The sequence below is a fragment of the Rousettus aegyptiacus genome, unplaced genomic scaffold (assembly GCF_014176215.1).
Source record: "Rousettus aegyptiacus isolate mRouAeg1 unplaced genomic scaffold, mRouAeg1.p scaffold_m13_p_4, whole genome shotgun sequence".
Lineage (NCBI taxonomy): Eukaryota > Metazoa > Chordata > Mammalia > Chiroptera > Pteropodidae > Rousettus > Rousettus aegyptiacus.
Genome location: NW_023416307.1, coordinates 131,431,451 through 131,454,085, shown reverse-complemented (window position 1 = coordinate 131,454,085; position 22,635 = coordinate 131,431,451). Strand labels below are relative to the sequence as shown.

General features: G+C 40.4%; 1 protein-coding gene and 1 non-coding gene across 5 annotated transcripts in view; one reads left to right on the top strand and one right to left on the bottom strand.

Annotated features, from left to right (window-relative positions):
* The window catches only part of NEK11 (NIMA related kinase 11), a 198,672-nt gene that overhangs the window by 161,991 nt on the left and 14,046 nt on the right, over positions 1-22,635 (top strand). The gene's annotated exons all lie outside the window — the stretch shown is intronic.
* On the bottom strand, positions 16,567-16,672 carry LOC118602304. The gene has a single exon (XR_004950654.1). It is a non-coding gene; the product is annotated as a U6 spliceosomal RNA (small nuclear RNA).

The window sequence follows — 22,635 nt, the reverse complement described above, 5'->3', positions numbered from 1 at the left end:
TCCTCTTTGATTTTCTCAACCATTTAAAAAGATAAAAACAATTCTTAGCTCAGAAGATATATATAAAAACGGGTGGCAGGCCAGATTTGGCCTGGGGGCTCTGTAGTCAGTGGACCCTTCCTACAGAGGTTCCAACTCCAAAACTTCTCTCTAAGATCTACCCCCTGCACTAGTGCTGGATGAATAGTTAGTGAAGTTCGGCAAAAATTCTTTTCCAGTCGATTTGCATTTTTATTGCTCTTGCAACATAGCACATCATCATCCAGGCTAATGTTTGAAAGCAAAAGAGAAAAAAGTGCTGAAAATTATTTCCAAACCTAAAGCTAGTAATATGTTTAAATGCTCATTGTCTTCAAATTCTGCCTATACCCGAGTGATCGCATAGTAACATAGCGACTGTAGCAACAAGAAAGTCCCAGGAATTGGAAGTGAGGGAGTTTGGACTAAACTTGCCCACCTCTGCTGACTTCCATCTCGCCTTAATAGAAGGAGGTTATGGAGGAGGCTTTGCTAATCTCCTAGTTTATGATCTTCAGAGAAAAGCAACTCACTTATTTCATTCTTAAAATTTAATAATCTGGTATTGTCAGATTTTTGACCTATGACTTCGTTACTTTTATAAAGTACATAATATCCCATTTTCTAGATTATGATTAAATGCTTTAAGTAATTAAAATGAAGGTAGTTTTGCCAAAACAAATGACCAAGATGCAGTCTGGTGATTTTATTCCTGGTATGTTGTTTTCTCCCTTACTGTTTAACCGATTTGACCAAGTATGATCTGGCTCACATTTTCATGTGGATCAATGCAGCTTGGGTTACTCCTCAATAATCAGCATTGCTCCTCTGGAAGAATAACCTGTCATCCCCTTATATTTCATGTCACAAGGCTCTATACCATTTTAGAAAAGACACAAAGGAAATGGAAGCTGCAGGACCGTGTGTCTTTTGAGGCTGTCGTGTTTCCTTAGTCTCTGAGACATAGAACTCAGCCAGAAGGGATCTTGCCGTTCTTTCGCTGCACAGTGATACTCTGCTTGCTCAGCATGGGGACAGCAACTGCTGGGGTACGGAGAACAGTGAATGACATTTGCTCCCAGGGAGGCAGCAGAGAAAGCACCAAATTTCAAATTGAAAAGCTAAATGACAACACAGTGGCTATACACTATGAGCTGATGGTGAAGAGAAGTCCCCAAATGAGACCATGGCCATGTGCCAAACAGAGCAGGTGGTAAGAGCTTCAGGGCCAGAAAGGGAAAGTTGAGGAGACCTCTGAGGGAAGTGAGACCTTGTCCTTGGCCTACAGAGAAGTAGGACTTGGAGAAGTAAAGAAAAGGAAGGCGAAGCTGGCGGCCAGCAGATATGGAGTCTAAGTCTCGGCTTTACGAATAAATGGTTTTCTGACCTTTGGCAAGTGATCTTTCTAAGGTTCAATTTCTTTCTCTGCAAAATGGTCATGATATCATTTCCCCAGCTGGGTCCCCAGAAAGCAGACTCGGAGATGGGGGTGACTGTGCAGGAGGTCCGTGAGGGAGTGTCCTTGCGTCTAACACCTGGGGGAAGGAAGTGGAAGGAAGCAGACTAGACACGGGGACCTGTCAAGTTGTGATTCTGTCTCTGTGGAGGCCTCGGTCAACTCCACAGAGAGCTCTGAAGCTGGGATGGCCCTCCAGAACCGTCCTGAGTTGAGGAGACGGGGCCAAGCCTTTACAACCTCAAGTCGATCAAGCGCTGTATGTAGGTAGGCTGCCCTGGGAAGGGACCATGAGTGAGCAAGACATTCTGCAGCCCAGACAATCCCCAAAGGGGCCGAAGGCTGAGGGCGATCCGTGGTGGCACCCCAGCAGCTGGGGAATGCCTGCTGGCCTGCCGTGATGAGTGACACAATGCATGTAAAACGGACACAGACAGGAGACATTCTTAAAGAAAAACCAAGCTTGGTGCTCATCACTAAGGCCTACAGAAGTAGCTTCTTATTCAAAAGACTGCAGGGAAGGTAGCACAAGGGATGTGACTTAGGGAAACTGAGTTAATCATGTTAATTTTTTAAAATTTATTCTGAAAAATGTCCAGCCTATAGAAAAGTTACAAGACTAGCACAATGAACACCTATATACGATCCACCTAGATTCACCAGTTGTTAACATTTTGCCACATTTGCATAATCTGCCTCTATCTGTACTATATACACATATTTGTAAATTGTTGTAATCATTGCTTGTCATTTGAGAATAAATTCCATTCATCATGGTTTTTCACTTCTAATTATTTAAGTGTGCAGCTCCTAAGAGCAAGGACATTCTCTGATGTAATCCCAGTAAATGATTAATTTTGAGAGATTTCACATTGATATATTCTATTATACCAATCCATAGTCAAATGTCCTCATTTGTCCCTATAATTTCCTTTATAGCAATTGGTTTTTTTTAATGCCGGATACAGACCAGGATCACATATTGTATGTAGTCGTTACGTTTCTTTGGTGTCATTTGTTCGGAAACAGTTACTCAGTTTTTCATTATCTTTCATGATACTGACATGTTTATAGAGTACAGGCCAGTTGTTTTATAGAATGTTTTGCAATGTGGGTTTGTCTGGTACTTTCTCATGATTAGATTCAGTTTATACATTTTTAATGGTATCTTATATGTGAAACTGTGTCCTTCCAAATTTCTAAAAAAATTAGTTTGGGGAAGTTGCAGACATGTACTAAAGTAGTCAGAACAGTGTAGTTAATCCCAGTGGACTCATCAACCAGCTCAACAATTAACAGCTCGTGGTAAACCTTGTTCTGTCTCTACTGTCTATTCTGCCATCTACTTTTAAGAAAGCCCCAATTGTCATATCTTGTTATCCATTAATCCTTCAGTAACCTGCCCTCTGACGTCTCTCCTAGGATGTCCATGAGGCATTTTAAATGCAGGATGTCCAAAATTGAACTCCTGGTTTCCTACCAAACCTGCTCTTTCCACAGCCTTCCCCATCTTTATGTAAGAAAGGTAGGAGCTAGGTTAGAACAAACCCTTCAGCGCAGTCATTAGTGCCCTAAATAAAGGCTTAGTGTTTGGTGATTTAAGGTTATCAGGCAAATGCCTTCATCATCTCCTACTGTAAGAAAGCAAAGCTCTGTATGGAAGTTGGGAAGCAATATATTTTATCTTACTGTTCTGTTTCTTCAAGTTCTCTCAGCGGGGAGATCTGGGACTTAGCGGCATTAGCGTATGTAGTGCCAGGAGTAAACCCCAGCACAGTGTTCAGGAGGGAAGGCGAGGGGCAGAGGACAGCGGCTGCTCGGATTTATATCCTTATAGTTACTGGCATGCATCCTTGGACAAGTTACCCGACCTCCATCTGTAAAATGGAGCTAATAATTATCTCTACCTCATGAGGTGGTAGTGAGGGTTATTTAAGATCATGAACACATGAAGTACTCTTAGGGTAGTTCATGGCATGCAGTAAGTGCCCAATAAATGTTAACAACTTATAATAGACTCTCAATACACGTGTCGTTGCTTCTTCTTGAAAAGCCCCCAAGACATGTCTAAAGATGTTGGCACGTGTTGGTTTGCTAAGTGATGTTTTGAACCTGAGGGCATCTGTAGGCAAGAAACTGTCTGTGAAAACATTTATATAGCATTTTTTTTTTTTTAGTATGCAAAAAGAAGTGCCAGTTCTCTAGGAAAATGTCATGAAGTTGTTGAATATAAAAGCCAACCATTTACCATCCTCTAACACTTGGCTTCCTGTCACCAGACACTTCTTACCCCTGCTGGGAAACCACTCCACAAATGAAAGTCCCCTGCTGTGGCACAGATAGCACTTGGCTCTCAGCAGTTGTTAGGTGGTGCCACTCAAAGCCATCGGAATGTCAGCAGAAGCACAAGGAATCAGCATTGACTTCCTTTCTGGCCGAGTAATTTCCCTGTGCATTTGAAGAGAGATTGCTTCTCATTTGTGGATAGATGGATGGATGTGTGGATGGACGGTTGGATGAGCCTTTGTTGCTTCATGGCCACTGAAGCCCTTACCCTCAGGGCAGGGTTTTCTGGTTTTAGTTTCAAAATAGCTTTCTTTTCCGCCATAAGCTGGAGTCAATTCCAGGCCTGGCTCCAGGCTTCCACTGGAAGCCAAAGGGGCGAACCTATGGAATGACAGCTGGTCAGCTTTCAACTCCAAGGATAGTAAGTGACATACTGTTGCCAAGGGACTGGTCTTTTAATTTACACAGGCCGACACAATGTATCATGCAATGAAGGGCTCGTTTAGGCTGAATGAATAGTTCCCTGATCTTTATACATCAAGTGATCTCTCTAGTGTCCTAGGCCTTGCTACTTAAACTATGGTCGTCCATGGGACCAGCAACATAGATACCACCTAGAACCTTGTGAGAAATGCGCAATCTCTGGTCTTACCCCTTCTAAATTAGAATCTGTATTTTAAGAAATTCTGGAGATTCATGCACATGTTAAAGTTTGAGAGGCACAGGACTCGAAAAGGCTTTTACTCTGGGAGGGCTTTGTTACCAGAGTATGAGTTAGGATCACTCGGTCTTTTTTAAAAAAATTGAATTTGTTGAGGTAATATCGGTTAATAACATATGGATCAATCTTAATAAAAGCCAAGTATTATATAAAAATATATTTACGTTTTTAAGACCTTAACTTTTTGGACCTTTTAAACTCATTTTCCATTTCTTTTGTTAAGAAAGGTATAATTTGTATCTAGTAAAACTCACTCTCTTTAGTATATCATTCTGAGTTTTGACAAATGTATCACTTTTATATAACAAAATTCACTCTCTTTTGATAAATGCCTGTAGCCATGTAATCGTCACTACCATCAAAATTATAGAGCAGTTTTCCCATCTCCAGAACTTTTCTTGCGCTCCCCCTTTCAAACGCACCCCTCCCATCTCACCCTGCCCCTGGCAACACGCTGATCTGTTTTCCGTCCCTATAATGTTGCCTTGTCCAGAATATCATATAAGTGGACTCAGCACTTAGCATCATAGGCTCCAGTTGTAACTGGACAGTAGTTGTGGATGGGGATCTAAATAGTCATGTGTTAAACGCTTGCAATTCTGAATTCCTTTAGTCCCCACACAAGGAGAATTGTCACAAAGAGAGCCAGGTTTTGGGTTAAAGTCTCAGGCACGTCACAAGGAGTTGTCCCTAAGATTTCTGGGCCCAAGTAGCTTGCTGTTAGAGGGACTCACTACCCAGGAAATTCTGAGACCGAACTTCCAGTTTCTCTTTCAAGAAATGGTCAGATTCTTGCCAGTGGCCCAGAGTCCTTAGTTCCTTAGAACAGTGGTGGTAGGGGTGGTTTCTGTTGTTTTGCTCAGTGGGACAAAGTTTTAAGGCTAGGATCCACCTCATTAAGGCTCAGCCTGAGAATGGAGAGCCATGGAGAAGGGTCTGGGGGAGCTTTTGAACCCACTTCTCCAGCTGGAAGTTAATGTCTTAAAAAACAACTGGGCCCTAAGGAGTGTTCTTAATGAGAGGGGTGGGATCTCCTTTTGGTGGCCACAACTCTGAATCATTTCTGTATTGTCAGCTCATGGAGGAAGCACAGGAAAAAAAAAATATTTTCCTGCATAGATGTGTATCTCCCCTTAGGCTTCTTGAAGTTGTCCCACAGCTCACTGATGCTCTGGTCAATTTTTAAGGCCCCTGCTCCACCCCACCCCCACCCCCATTTCATTTTGGATTGTTTCTGTTGCTGTTTCTTCAACTTAACTAATCTTTTCTTCAGTAATGTCTATTGATTTCATTACTGATTTCATCTGGTGTGATTTTTTTTTTCAGACATAGCAGTTTTTGTCTCTAGAAGTTTGATTTGAGTCTGTGTATTTTCCAAGCCTCTGCTTAAAATGTTCAATATTTCATCTAGCTATTTGAACAAGTAGGATCGAGTTATAATAATTATTTTAATGTCCTTGTCAGCTAACTCTAACATCTGTGTCATTTCTGGGTTGGTTTCAACTGATTTATCTTTCTCCTTATTACAGGTCGTATCTTTCTACCTCTTGGTATGCCCAGTGATCTTCGATTGAATTTTACCTTGTTAGATGCTGAATATTTTTGTATTGCAATATAGAGTCTCAAGCTTTCTTTTAGGATTCAGTTAAATTATTGGAAAACAGTTAGAGACTTTTGGTCTTACTTTTCAGTTTTGTTATGTGGGACAAGGGTGACAATTAAAATAGGGCTGATAATTGCCCACTACTGAAGCAAGATCCTTCCATGAATTCTACCCAATGGCCAGTGAATTATCAAGTTTAATAATAAAAGCCAGTTGCAGGTATGAATAAGCACTATTCCCAGCCATATGTGAGCTCCAAGGACTATTCTCTCTAGCCCTTCCACGTGATTCTGTCCTTCCCCTCAGTAATTTCCTCACAGGCATGCACTGATGATCCATACACAGCTGAATCATTACTCTCTATGTGGGTTAAAGAGGTTTGTTTCAAGTTTTTAGAAACTATTTTTGTTTTTTTACTTTTGTTTCTTGGTTATGTAAAATGTTTCTATAGGTCCAAAGTTAAATCTATAAAAATTTGCTTTAAAGAAGACCAGCTTACATCTTCAACCCTTTAACCTATTCTCTTCTTTTCCCAACAGGGAATCACTTTTCAAAAATTTAATAGCTCATCCTTTCATTTTCTAAATATATTCAGGTAAATGCACCTTCCCTCTCACTTCTTAAAAGTTGGGAGCATATCATATACAATTTTATCAGTGTCATTTAGCAATATATCCCAAACATTACTTTATAGTAATATATAGCAATACACTTCATTTCTTTTTTATAGCTTTCAAGTTCTCCTTTGTGTGGATGTACCATTGTTTATTCCCTGGTGGGGTTTTCCTGTCTTTAGCTACTATGAATAGTACTATAATGAATAGCATTAAGCTCTTTAGTTTGATTGCCAGTTCATCTTGAGATTGATTTCTAGAAATGGGATCTCTTGGTCAAAGGATAAATGCATATATAATTTGTGCAGGTATTTCCAAATGTCACCTTGAATTCCCACCAGCAATGTATGAGGCTACCTTTTTCCAGTTTCCCCACAGAGTATGTTTCACACTTTTAGAGTTTATGTTTTATATGATCTTCTCATATCCATCTATCCATCCATCGATCCATCCATCCATCCATCTATCATCTATCCATCTATCTGTTTCATCTATCTGTCTCTTTTATAAAGGTAGTCTTTCATTGCAGGGTCTATCTTACTTGTTTTGGGTATGTTTTGGGGGATTTAGGAAGCTATATTTTCATCTCTCTCAGCAAACACACTCAAGACAAATGTTCCAAAGTCTGTATTTGGAGTGGAAGGGAGGAAGCCACTTTTGGCCTCAGGTTGCAACTGAGATTTCCAACACAGTTTACCAGGAATATTACTCATTGGGAGTCAAATGATGTTGCTTGCACAGATTAATAAAAAGTGATGTCTTTTTTTTTTTTTTTTTTTACCTTTAGCCATTTAGCTAGTGATTTTTATGTGAATGATTTTAATGAGGTAAAGGGACTCGTGGTGCTCTACATCCCTAAGGTGTAGGAGGAATCACCTTTCCAGAGCTGCTGATTTTGGTTTCATCAAGTTAATGCCTAGATTAATGCCTAGAAACCACACGTCAGTGAAGTGATGAGCAGCATCATAGCCAATTGCACATTGCTGCTCCTATAAGTAGGTTTTAACATATAGTCTTTCTTTTTTAATTTTTATTTTTCAATTAGAGTTGACATTCAACATTACATTAGTTTCAGGTATGCACCATAGTGGTTAGACATTTATGTAATTTTTGAAGTGATCCTCCCGATTAATCTAGTTCCCACTGGCACCACACATGGTTATCACTATCTTATTGACTGTATTTCTTCTGCTGTGCTTTATAGCCCCATGACCATGACTGTTTTCCAAGTACCAATTTATACTTCTTAATTCCTTCACCTTTTCACCCAGCTTCCCAACACCCGACACGGCGCATGCTCCTTCTGATGCTCAAAACTGATTTATGTATTTGTGTATGTGACCGAGACCCATCCTTGGCCAGATGGCATTAGATCTCGTGTCAGCTGCTGTGGCTACAGAGTCTTCCTTGAGTGCTGCAGGGCTGCAGAGAGTTTGCTGGCAATTTCATTGTTGAACTCTCATGTCAGATGTTTGGAAAGGTCTTGCCAAGGTCAGAGCACAGCCCTTGTGGAGTGCTGTGAGGAGGGCAGTAGTCAACTATTTAGAGGCAGCAGAGGCACTAGGAGGTTCTCTGAGTAATGCTAAGGTCAAATGTAGTAGTTGGTTCAGTCTCGGAATGTTTAGCTCACAATTTCTTAAAATTTTTTTCTTTCAATCACAGGAAGACTTTGAGAAAAGCCAAACTGAAGGTAAGAAGCCCACAACCTTTATTGTCCTCCCTATTAACCTGACATACAGCTTATGGCGCAGTAGCAATCACTTGTAAAAATGAATTAAGCACCATTTTTGAGATGGAGTAGCAGGAGGTTTGCGGTCATATCAGCTTAGGTTCTGAACTGGACCAAATTCATAACAATGCTTAGGCGAAGGGATGCTCGCTTTCAATGCACAGCACCTCTGTACCAGGGAGTGTGCTAAACCACGTACCCTCTATCACGTGCAGCTCTCACCATGTACTTGTGAGGTGGGAAAGACATTTCATTTTATAAGTTAAGACGTCGTATTTCAGGAGGTGACACTCAGCTCTAATTAGGAGCTCTAAAGGAGCCTTTTAATTACCATGGATCTTCCACGTGCCTGGCATTCTGCTCTGGAACCTGCTTGTTCTCATAAGTATGTGCCAGCCCACTTTAAAGATGAAGAGCCTGTGATACAAAGGCTAGGTAAAACACCCAAGGCCAAAGCCAAGGCATTCAGGCTTCAGGTATGCTGCTGTTAAGTTGTATGCCATTTTGCATGCTTTTCTGAATGTTGGGTACTTGATATCTGAATTTTGACAGCATCTCATTCTCTGAGCCCAGGCTTCTTTGTCATATATATATATATTTATTACAAAGAACTTACTATATCAGGATTTCTAAGTGCTTTATGAATAAAGCTCATTCTGTCTCACTGATTGAAATAACCCTTCAATGGAGAAATAGATGAAGTGATGACTCTTTTTTCTTCCACTTACTAAATCTCATTGAAAAGGTGTTAGTTATGCCTCCAACATTCCATTTCTTTAATAAAAGGTCAGTGTCAGGCAGCACTTCTGAAGAAACTGCTGATTGAAACCAGCATTTCAATTCCAAAACGACAACAAAAGCTTGTATGTAAGAAAGGCTTGCTGACCGGCAAAGGACGGCTCCTTTCCCAAGAGCAGTGGTTCTAAATTTATATGTAAGATGTAAGAGATCCTTTGAAGAGTCAGTTAGAGTTCTTACTCTGCTGTCTCAATGTCTGCAATCAATTAATTGTGCTTTTCTTGTGAATCTGTTAGGTGTGTGGTGTTAGTGCTGTGAGGCCCATACCAAGGGAGACACCTTAGTCTGAGAGCGGACACCTGAAATGTGACTCAAAGACTGGGGTGAATGCCAAGTGCTGCCTGAGTAGAGCCAATGCCCAGGAAGTTCAGAGGAGGGATCCTTCTCTTCCAAAGGGATGACAAGCCCAAACACTGCTCAGATGTTGCTTTCTCCATCTAGTGGATCTGTTTCCTTCAATTCCCTGGCCTAAGAATGACTTAACCCCTTCCTGTAAAGGTGAGGCTCAGCCTCATAACTGTGACCAACATGTCAGTCAGCTTGGCCCTGCATTCCAGGCCTAGATAACTTTGGCTCAAGTCCTAAGTCAATGTCCTATAGAAGATCGCAGCCCTTCCTAAGACGTCTGCAAATCCCTAGGTATTGTAGATATCTCATCCTCTGTGTCTATTCTGCACCATATTGGTCTAGATTGAAAATCTAACTCTTTACCCATTTTTTTTTGTTTGTTTTTAATATTTGAAAGCTGATGAGAAAGGCTTCATGTCACAAAGACTTAAGCAACTTCAAACAAATCATTAGGCATCCCTGCCCTTGAAAAATGCTTGTTAGCCACCTGTTGCAGATAGACTCACCACAGAGCAGGCTCTGAGATGATTTTCCTACAGAGTTTCCTGCAGGGAGGCAGGATCCATACATGTAGCGGGAGGGAAGGAAGCAAGACTGGGCAGAGGGAGAAGCTGGGCTATAGTATTGTCTCAGCAAGGCCTGTTGACTGTACAGGATGTGCTGAAGCTGGAACGACCCTGTAATGTTGTCCCGAGGGGTTTTGAGGGGCCTGAGCTTGACAGCCCTGCATCCCCCAGTCACTGGCTACAGGAACGCAGGAAGGGGTGTAAGCCCCTTGAGAGGGCTCCCTGCTGACTGAGGGCTGTCTGCCAGGGCCACTCCCAGAGGCTGAGGAATGAGACTTCAGTCTTGGAGGGGGGTCTTAGGGTGCAGCCCAAAGTCCCCTACACCTGCAGTGGTCTTTCCCAGCTTCATCCCATTTTTCTGGCATCTCTTGCTTTTCTCCCTTTCTCAGGAGCAAAATAAAATGTTTTCACACTGGGCATCTTAGCCATTTCTTGGGCTTTTGCTCTCATCTACGCCCATGGGATCTCACCTTCCATGAAAAACTCTACTCTATGTATTTTTTTCTAAATACTTTTGTACACATGTGTGTACCAGCTCAAGTTTAACACATTTGTACCCTAATTTCATTTGTTCTACATCAATATGATAGGAGATATGAGAGAGAAATTGTAATGAGCAGGTGGATTCCAGAGGTTTGCAATGAGGCTGCTCTCCTTACTCTGCGGTCTTAGATAAGTCCCTTTGCCTCTCCAAGTCTGTTTCTCCACCCGTAAAATGGAGGAATAATTAGCATAAGTATTAAATAGCGCTCTATTTAGTATTAACTGGGCACCCAGTGAATGCTAGATGTCTCCCTGCTCATGCCTCTTTCTTGACCCTTTAAATTGCCATTCTACAGCCCCTGGCTTTATGAGCTCGTGTCCAGATGACTATGAAAATACGTGTTCTGTTAGTTTTTTCCCTACACAAATTGGAAATCCTTCTTCCAAGCAAACAATCCTAAAGAGGGCCCTTTAACTGTTTTCAACTGCAAAACAGATGTCCAGGGTTGGGGATTGGGGGGCAGATGAGGGCACAGGTTCAAGGACAATGTTATATTCATAGTGCCAAGGTTTCTTCTGGCTTCCTGGTGTCTTCTGTTTATTCTTCCTTGCTGATTTTTTTTTTTTTCATTTTAGAGTCACAAATCAAATATATTATATTTATAGATAATGTCTTTGATTTCCATTAAGACCATGCCTGAATTGTAGTAAACTTGTACTTTTCCCATGTGGAGACATTATTTTAAAACAATTATACATGTTTATGATAAAGTTACAATAAATGAACACAGCTGTTTTAATATTATTTTAAAATATGTACAATCTGTTCAGTGCTGAAAACACCACCAGGTACTGCAGGTTCAGCAGGAAGTCTCCTGTTTATGGCTGTTTTCACTGAGTTTTGACTCTAATAGTTTTCAGTTTGTCAAATTAGAAAAGGAAAGTCAGCATGCAACCCAACCTTTTCAACTCTCAGCCATGGAATAGATTGTCACATCTGGGCTCCCGACTCTTGGGACCTTAGGAATGAGACAGGCTCCATCTGACAGTACAATATGAACACATTGGCAAAGAAATAATCTAAATGAATGTTATTTTGGATTATTGGTAAGGTGATATAGAGCCAGAGAGTTGCAGCTGTTCTGAAACCCTACTGTGTATGAGGGGCATAAGCCAGCAGGTCACCCTCGTGCCACCTGAGTGTGCAAAGAGAACAGCTAAGAGCACTCTGGGTGGAGTCAGGTACAGAATAATGGGCAAAACCTTAGAAGAATACTAGAGTCATAGTGTTTCGACTCCATGTTAAAGAGAAGGCATTTTCTGTCCGCCTGTGCTGACGGAAGCCAGGCTGGTCTTTTCTCTACAAGTGAGCATCCCTGGTGTCTCTTTGTGTGTCCAGATTTCCTCTTCTTATCAAGACACCAGCCAGATTGGATTAGGGCCCACCCATACGGCTTCATATAAATGTAATCACCTCTTTTAAGGTCCTATCTCCTAACAGGGTCACATTCTTGAGGTACAGAGGGTTATGACTCCGAATTTGAGGGGGCGGCACACAATTCTGCCCATCATGTTAGGTGTTTTCATTATCTGAGGTGCAAGTGCCTTCTAATGGCCATTCCCCAGCCCTGGGCCTGAGGGGCAGATGCAAGTCTCTGGGAGGCACTTGCGTGTATCAAGATGGTACCATAAAATGGCTCTCTAACTTTGGAACAGAGATGACTGACAGAATGTCCCGAGCTGTAGTTAGCAAAATTCTTTACTTCACGTCACCTGTGACAGATAGCAGGCCAAGCCTGATTCACTCCCTTTAGGGATGTGTGTGTCCACTCCTGTGCCGAGACCCAGGCTCTGGGTGGCTCTCAGTTTCCCACCTGCCAGCAGCACCTCAGCTAGTACTGGCTAACTCTTTGTCAAAAGGACTTGAAAATCAAGTTACCAGTTGCCACATATGAATAGCACGTTTTGCTAATCAGAGATTTGCCTCTAACACTTGAGAGAAGTTCATTTAATTCACTTTTTACATCAAATGCAATCTTAATAGAATAATATGTAGACAAAATGAAGATCGGAAAGAAAGTGATGAAGTTGATGTATGGACATAGTTGCTGTGGCTGAGTGTACAGTTTGGCTCCGAGCGTGACACAATTCCTAATTCTCATTATGAAATTGTGAATGTGTTACCAGTTCCTCAAGGAAGAGAGAGCTTCTCACATGGTGTCTTATATGGAGCACATTGAGTGATGTTAGAGCCTCATTAATAGTTTTGCAAGAAATGGAGATGTGAATTTCATAAAGTTAGCTTCTTTGGTGATAAAAAGCTGTCCCGTGGTGAACTAAGCCTTGTAGTTTTCTAGGGGTCTAAAAATTCAAAGGTAAAACTTGGACTACCTAGAGAATTTACAATCTGTTTATTTTAATTTAGAATTAAATGTTTGCTTCTCACTTTTAAAATTAAAAGCATGTGACCCTTGAAGAAGGGATAAGAGCAAAAGTGAAGGCAGATTTTGATTTAAATTCTCTGAGGAATAAATGACAGGGATGACTTTGGCTGATTTGATGAGTATGTTTTTCTACTGCCATGCATTAATTAACTAACCATGTTTTGACTTTCTGTTTTTATGGTCAGCTCCTAATCAAAGAGTGTTAAGTACAATCACTGTTATAGATGTGCTGAGAAAAGCAGGATACAGAACAACATCCACTAGTAACTCAGTGGAACCTCATCAGCCTTCGGTCAAGGGTTTGGTCACCCATGTTCAGGTGGTAGAATCCTATCTATAATTGCCAGGAAAGAATATGATAAAATGTGGAGGGGTTTCTTTACTCAGGACTGTCTAAAAACTATCTCAAGGATTTGTTGAATGTGATCAACTTTACCCCTTTGACATGCAAACAATCTATAAATGCAGAATACAAAAACAAACTCACGGAAAAAGAGGATGAGAGAGATTGAGCACAATAAATTTCTACCTCTTTCTCTAAGAAGTGGGGATTATCTTCTTACAGTATGACTTGTCCAGTCTAGGCTAGATTTGTCCCCTCCTTGTATGGTATACCTTTTGCTCTTGGCTTTCTGCCTATCTCACTCTATTGTGGATAGGATGACCTGTTCTTTGTCTGGACCCTTTTATAATTTGCAAAAGTTATTTATATTTACACCTGAGGATTCTCAAGATTCAACTGAAAAGCAATCATTCCCAGCTGTTTTTCTAACTTAGGTACTCTGTAATACGTCAGGTGTGTCTTAGTTCCCCAGGAATCTTGGAGGAGAGGCCCAGGGAGCAGGAATGCAGACCTTGAGGAGGGCTCACTGCTAGGCTCATGTTGATGTCTCTGAACTTGGAGGAGGGGTTCTGGAGGTGCTACCCAGCTCTCAGAGGAGAGAGTGCCAGCCACTGGTGCTGGTGCTTCTGAGGCTGAAACTGCCCATGCTGGAGAAACTGCAAACTGGCGTCAGCTGCTGTTTGCTGGCAGGAAGCTGTGTTTTCAGCATGACATTCACTGGAATTGGAGGACAAGTCCCTATTTTCTCCTGCTTTTCCTTCTCCCTGGAGCACCCTCTATTGAAGGAGCCTGATACGGAACAGCAGGCAAAGCTCGAATGGTCAGCAGAGTCTTGGGGCCAGTATCCTAAGGCTGAGTATGGAAGAGTGGGTTTGGAGTTGAGGCAATAGCTTAATATTGCCTCAACTTGCCAGCCCATTACACATCAAAGCCATTCTTGGAGCAGACCTTGTTTATATGCTTCTTGTTTCTCCATGAAACTTAAACCACTCCTTCAACACTTGTGGTGGAAGAAAGCCTTGGCATTCTGTGGTCCTGGGACAGGCCTCTCTAAGCATCTGTGTTTATATTTCCTTTGAGTTATCAACACAAAGGCGTAAAGATTTGTATGGCTTTCTATGTATGTATATTGAAGGAAAATATATAAAGATAACTGAAAAAGCTGTTTATTTTCTTTCGTACACCAGGTAGAAAGTAGTTTTGTGGTTATTATAAACATATAGTTCAAACAGCCTAATTTCTTGAAAAAGGAAAGAAACATTATGCCCCTCTGATTTTCTACTCAAATAGAATTTTTTAATGCAAATGAAAGCATGAATTAAGCATAAAAATAACCTAATTCCTATCATCATATTTTAATGATCCCTAATTAGAGCAAAATTTAAAGTGAATGCAAGCATATTAGAAACTTTTCTCATATGTCCTTAATTTGTATCTATCACTCATAATGCTAACCCCATTATGAGTGATAGCATTAGAGGAAAACACCGTTTTACTCACACTGAACCTATTTCTTAAATACAAATACCTTTCCTAGGTATAGACACAGAAGATACATTCATCAGCTTCATCATATGACAAGGTTCTTAAGACTTGTGTTATTCTGAGTCTTGTCCTTTTGATTATGTTTTGAAAAGGAGAACATGCCTTAACTAGTTTTCCTAAGGCTGCAAACCTGAGATCTTGCTCACACACACACACACACACACACACACACACACACACAGAGAGAGAGAGAGAGAGAGAGAGAGAGAGAGAGAGAGAGAGAGAGAGAGAGAGAGAGAGAGAGACAGAGACAGAGAGACAGAGACAGAGAGACAGAGAGACAGATTGAGAGAGAGAGAGGAGAGGGAGAAATGGAGAGTGTTTACTGGCATCATCATATCTATACTCATGCAGAAACAGAGAGGGAAATCTAGGTGTCTCAGCTCATTTTCTGGCATGGATCAGAGAGTTGAAAAATGTTTCTGTCAACTTCAGCTTGTGAATTTTTTAAGGTAGTATTTGATCGCCCTTAATTTATAAGGACTGATGGTAAATAAATCATCACATAGAATTAGGTATAAAAACATTCTGGTTCCTGAACATATAAACAAACATTAACAGTCCCAATTTTGCAGGAATGTGACAGTATTCAGAAAACAACTCAGTGGAACATATAGATGTTATAGAGGAGCTTTAAAATGGTTTAATTCCAAGATAAGTTGTGATTCCCTAAAGCCTGGACTGAAACTATTTTAATTGCTGGACTTTGGGGAAATTGTTCCCATTTTGTTCTTCTGATCTGATACAGAAAATAATGAGGTGAGGCCTCAGTCCCACCAGCTGCAGATGGTGGGGACCCTCAGGACTAAGCCAAAGGCAGGCAATGTCTCAGACAATGTCAGCAACAGCAGCTGTTAGTGAATCAAGGAAACATTGGAGGACTCTGTATGACAAAAGTTATTACTAAATTTTGGAAATGAAGCAAATAAAATATCTAATTTCAAGCAAGATAAGCGTTCCTGCAAGGCTGGAAAAAAAATAACTATTGGTTTGAATGTAGCATGTATTTGGTCCTGGTGCTGGTAGGGGCTGAGCTGAATCTGGTGGGTGAAAGAAGCAATGGCAGATTGAGCCAGCTCATTACTTTTATCACCTTGTAATATTTGCAGGAGGCATTCTTGGCTCTAAATAATACCACTCACAGACACCCCGCTACCCCACTGATTGATAATGCTCCTGGCTGTCGTTTTAGGCAATGGGGCGTGTCAACTAAGTTTTGTTCCACAAAGCGTGGTCCCAGAGCAGTAGCATCTCCATCAGCTGGAAGTCTATCAGAGATACAGAATCTTAGGCCTCACCCCAGACCCACCAAACCAGAGTCTGCATTTTTAACAAGTTCCCTATATGCTTCTGTGCCCATGACGATTAGAGATACATGTCAAAATTGTCCTCCCCAGTATATCTGGCTGACGCATGCTGCAGACTTCCATGTATCCCCCTTACCATTTTGCCACCAACGTTTCCACCTCCCCAGCTTTATTGAGATATGATTGACATATAATGCTGTGTAAGTTTAAGATATACAATGTGATGATTTGATACATGTATATATTGTGAAATGATTACCACTATAGGGTAAGTTAACACATTCATCACCTCACATAGTTACCAGAAAAATATGGAACACTTCACAAATTAATATGTTATCCTTGTGCAGGGCCATGTTAATCTTCTCTGTATTGTTCCAATTTTAGTATATGTACCATTAAAGAGAGCACGCTGCTTCCAACTTAAGCCCACTTCCTGCTTCCTTCTAATTCTCTAAATGCCGCATGAATTCTTCACTGGCCTTCACTTTAGTTTTCCCCGTCTCTTTTCCCATTAGATAAAATAATAAGGTAGAAAGGGAAAAATGGCAGAAGACAGGAAAGAGAGAAGCCAGAAAAGAAAAAAGAAGGAAGGTGAGAAGAAAGAAAAAATGGGACGGGAGGTAGGCAAGAGGAGAGAGAGAACTACTGTGATCGTGCCGTGGTGTTGCCGGAGTTCATGACTTCAGGCCAGGTTCACACAAATATGTCCCATTCACTATGTCCGTTCTTAAAATGAAGTGGTTAGTTTCATATGGTGGTGCAGAGAGTGTTCATTGCTATAATAATTTGGAGGGCAATTAGGCAATGTCTGTTCAAATTTTTTTAATGAACATTTTTTTGATCCAGCAATTTCGCAATTTTCACCACAGAAATACTTGCACAAATGCACAAAAATATATGTCAAAGGTGTCTATTGCAGGATTGTTTAAATAGCAAAAAGCTGTAAATAGCCTAGAAATATCAGTAAGAGTTGTTTTGAAAAATCAACATATATCTCTGCAATGGAATACTATCCTGGCATTAAAAAGAACTGAGGAAGATGTATGTGTGCTTATGTGATGAGCTCTCTAGATCACATTGTCAATGGAGAAAAGGAAAGTGTAGAACGATGGGCAAAATCTATTTCCGTTTGTGTTATTTTTTAGTGTGTGTACATGTGTGTATTTATGAAACATCATTAATAACTTACTAGATTTATATCCAACAGAATATTCGATAGCCATTACAAACACGGTTTGGGCAGAATTTTGAATAACTTGGGGCATTTTTGTGATACAATGCAAAGTTTAAAAAAAAGCAAGACTTTAGTGTCATGGTTTTTCTCCTTCACCTTTCTTGAGCATTTTTCAATGTTATTAAATTTTCTAAAAAAAAAAAAATCTCATTAATTTCTGTATTCTATAATCTACTCTTGGGTTCTTAGGTTGTTTGCAATTTTTCAACTCATATATAATGTTGACATTAACTTTTTTTTACCTAATATTTTCAAATCTCAGACTCTTCTAAGATAAATTTCATATAATTACTGTTTCATTGGATATGACCTTTTATTATAATTACTGGTTCATAGGATGTAATATTTGATATTTATTGGCAAATTGGTTTCCACGATCTACAAAGATTTTTAAAGAAATATCTTCAATTTTTGTTACTGTGATTGGTTATTGAAAGTCCTTGTTTACACAACAAATTTTAAAATTTGAGGTAAAAACAGTTCTTAATGCCTACTGTGCAACAAGCTTCCTAAAAGTTAGTGGGCACACCATTAAAATAAGACAGGGTTCCTACTGAAAGTGTGACCCAGGGCCATCACACTTAAACAGAGAATTACACCATATTATAGCCACCATAGAATTATGCCCAGAGAGCCAAGAACACAGCACATCTAGAGTGTGGCTGTGATAATTAACCAAGGAAGGCGCTAGCTCCTTCACTTCAATGTTTCTTTCCCTATATTTCATCCAAAGAATGATGTTAACTTAGTGATGGGGAAAAACCTTCTTACTCTTATCAGACTTTAAGTATTAACTGCATGTGACTATAACAAAGAAGTGGAAAAGAAACTCACCCTAATTTGTGTGTCAAGGTCTAGTGTCATTTATATAATTGACAGATTCGGAAGGTGATAAGCCTCCTTTAAGGACACGTACATTTATCCTAAATCTCTACCCAAACCTGACCTTCGAACAGCCCATTTCTCTCTGGCTGCTTAGAATAGAAAGATTCTGTTCTATAGAAAGTTTATGTGGACTTCGAAGCATTTGCTCAACTTCCAAAAAAAATAAAATAAAATAAAAACTCTCCAGAAAAGAAGAGATAACCCAACCTCTACAAATAGGACTTTCAACTCTCTTAATAATTTCTTAGGTTAAAAAATTCTAGACTCCTAAAAGCAACAAATGAACAGGACAAACAGAAACTCATGGACATGGACAATAGACTAGTGGTTACCAGAGGGTAAGCAGGAGGTAGATGGGGTAAAGGGGGTCAAATATATGGTGACAGAAAGAAATCTAACTAGGGGAGGTGAACACACAGAGTAAATATATACATATGCCTTACTGTTAAAGTGTACAGCTGAAACTTATTGGATTTCGTTAACCAATGTCACCATAAAACAAACAAATAAACAAACAAACATAACCAAAATACTTGGGTCATGGACAACTCATATCAGATTGTATGGCTCAAATTGAAATGGGGAATAAATATAAGGTAAAAAAAAAATCCTAAAAAGGTTGACTAAAAGAAATTGCCAATATTTGACATTTTTAAAACTTATAACAGAGGCAGTTTCATATGGTTAAACTAAAACCTGGGATTGAATTCTTTCTGTTTCTTTGCAAGGGTATCCCAAGTACACTGTTATATTAGACCTAACTGAAATGTCATTTCAGACCAAATGACTGACTTCTGCAATATCTGCCCCACCTACAAAGAAAAGAAGAGAAAAATTATTAACGTAGGTTATGCTTGGTTATCACTTTCTAGTTAGATCATTGGTGAGATAAAATTGGAATAAAGTGTTTCCCAAATTGAAGGGAAAGAGGTTCCCTGCTTATTTAAGCAAAGAAACTTCAAGCTGATGCAGAATTAGGATTCAGGAGCAAACACAGGCAAGCAAACCCAGCAAACTACCAAACAAACTGTAATTTATAATCGCCACTCAAACAAGGCTAGTGTCCTCCTCTGAATACAAACAAAATGCTGAGTGTATTGTGAATTCAAGATTATTATTAATACAAATCTGTGTACCAGAGACCCAGGAGAAAAAGAGAGAGAGGAAGGGAGGAGGGGAGAGAGAAGGAAGGAGGGAAGGAGGGAGAGAGATAGAGGAGAAAAGCTTGAGCTTCAGCCTGAAATTGAAGGAGATCCCTTTTCTATTACTCTTATCAGATTTAAACTCATATTGTATAAAAGTAAATTTAATAATTTGGTAGAGGGATCTGGTATGGGAAACGATGCTTCAGAGCTTGGAAAGCTGGCCTGATCCCATAAAAGCATCAGAATTCTCTGTCAAAAGCTAATTCATAACTTTAAATGAATTCATAGTTTTTTAGAGTCTTGCTATTTACAATGTAACCCACAACTCTAGCCAGGATTTCTCAAACTCAAGAGTATGTAAATCACTAGGGGGTCTTATTAAAAGCAGATTCTGATTTAGTAAATCTGGGGTGGGAGTCTGAGATTATGCATTTCTAACCAGCACCCACATGATGTGATTCTGCGGTGCCGGGATCATACCGAGTGGCAAGATGTTAGCAGAGCATCCTTCTGATGGCCTCGGTTCCTTTTTTCCTAAATCAACTGATCCATGCTGAGTGCCAAAGACAAGATGCTCCATCCAGCTCCCCTTCAGTGATCTTGCTCTGTCCCCATTTGACATTTCCTACCTATAAAATGGGAATAACGAATCCAGGTTGAGAGTCCACTGGAGGGCAGAATCTTAGACTTTCTGGTAGGAGAAAACTTGAAGATTGTCTGATCCAACTCCCCCCATCCCATCCATCGCCCTTGCTTGAGATTCTGCTGAATGAGTCAGAAGTTTTCATCTCATTCCATGAGACTGGGACAACTCTGCAAGGTAAGGGCCTCTTGGAGATATTTTCAAGTTAAGTGGAAGTAGCTGAAAAACTCATTGCCCAAAGCCACTCAGCCAACCACACCTTGATGAGGGATTTTCTCCTTTGGCTTCAGGACAGAAGACAATTAAGACACCCATCGTTTCTGGTGAAAGGCTTTAGGGGGATCCCTCCTGCCCTGCCCTGTCCCCACAGCAGGTGAAGGTGCAGCTCAGTCTTGATTTGTCCCCACCTGTCAAGAGCTGATATCAGGTTCAATTATTGCTTTGGAAATTCATTTCAGTCCTTTAATTCAATTCACCAGACAATGCAGTATTGATTCCCCAATCTCTTCTGTTTTTCCACATGGGCTTTCTAGTCTCTGTCTCTCTATCTCCCTCCCCCCCCACCCTTCCCTCCCTCTGGCTCTGGAATACATGTCACATTCCTGGGAAAAGTGCTGTGACAGACTCATCTGCAGCGATCAAAGGAGAGGTATAATAAAGAAGATGTGTGAACATGTTTGAGAGATGAAGTGATGAAAATAATCATTTTTTATTTATGGAGGAACACTTTAATTTGGACATAAAATTAATCAGATGTACAATGCCTCAGGCGTCAGGACTAAAGAATGTTCTCATTTAATGAGTCTTCTCTCTTTTGTCCTTTGTAATTGCTGTAGCACCATTTTTAAAGTCCAACAGGTCCTCTTGTCATTGAGAGTGTCTAGCTAGTAATTTTTACATCGTATGTGGGTGACCATATAATTTATTGGCCAAACCACAATACTTTTGACAGTGGAAGGAGGCAACATTGGTGCTTATGCTCCTGTGTCAGGCATGCACTGGAACTATCTCAGGTTAACCAAGACACGGCTGTTCTAATTATGGGCAGTTTGTAATATAAGACCCAATGACAGTCTGGCATTGAGAGGCGAATCTGTCCAAGAAAAATTGCACCAGACAGAATTAAACAGGCATGGAAAACTTTATTCAAGACTACTGCAATAAGGGAGAGATATTGAACTCAACCAGGACAGCTAGGGATTTATAGCCAAAGGGTAGATTTATAGCAAAGAGGGTCAGTGGATGAAAAATTACTAAGCAGAACTTGTGAGGTATAAAGGGTGGAGGGATTCTTGCTGAACTGGGCTCAATAGGTGTTGGTTCACAATCTCAGGAGGTTCCTGGGTAAAATCTGAAACTAGGCCCTGTACATGGAGGGCAAAGAAAGACCAAAGAAAGAGGCATACCACTTCGGATTGGTAGATGGCAGTTTTGATGAGCAAGGGAACTTGCTTATAAAGCTTGTCTTACTTAGTCGGCCACAAGACGAATAGTTTTGCACACCCACCTGCCAAATCTTAAAAGTTTACATAGAGGTCTTAACTGCATCCAGTTACATGCATCATCCGGATGGTAGCAACGACACCTTATTCTCTCAAGGCCGTGTCCTTCAAAACGGCTCCCGTTGAGGGAACAGTGGGGAGGAAGTACATTCTAAGCACGGGGAGTGGGTGAAGAACTTTTGATCAATCAGGTCCGGTTCCTAGGTCAACTGGCAGTACCATCCTCTTGATGAATTCCAATAGTAGGCCAAGGGTTGCAGGCAAGAATGAGGCCTAATTGAGAAGAGGACTCAACCAGGAAGGGAATCTCTGTGGAAGCTCGCCCAGCGAAAGGCAGCTTCTAAAATTTACTCTTCTCCAAGGAAACCCATAGTTCCCAACCCCAAGGACTCATCCTTACTCTGAGAAACTCCTCCAAACATTTTCATGTTCTAATTTCTTTTCCTTTTGTGATTTCATTTTCTTCTATGAATTCAATAATTCTTACTGTGTTTGATTAGGATGTCTGTTTTATCTTCTGGTCTTTGCTTCTGCTCAGCAAAGCTGGGGGGTGAAATTGACTTTTGAAAAGTGAAAAATGTGGTTTGAATCGATCAAGGGAAGCACAGATGTAATTCAGCCAGGAAGGACTTCATCAAGTGGCCCACATTTCATGATACATCGTTTAATGAGCTTAGTGAACAGAAGGAAAGGCCAGGAGATTTATTTATTTTATATCTATTTCATATCTGTGTCCACCACGGGGAGGCCCAGTGTAGGATGCACTCTCTGTAGCCCAGTGCTCACCACTGGGCTAGCCCCTTCCCCACTCTAGAATCAGTTTCCTTGTCTATAAAATGAAAGCGTTTGATTAGATGATTTTTTGGTATTTAACGTGACTCTTCAAAAATGTCATAATTCTGATTTTTAAGTCATTCTATCCTTTATGGATTGTCTGTTCTTATAAAATATCCATCTCAAAG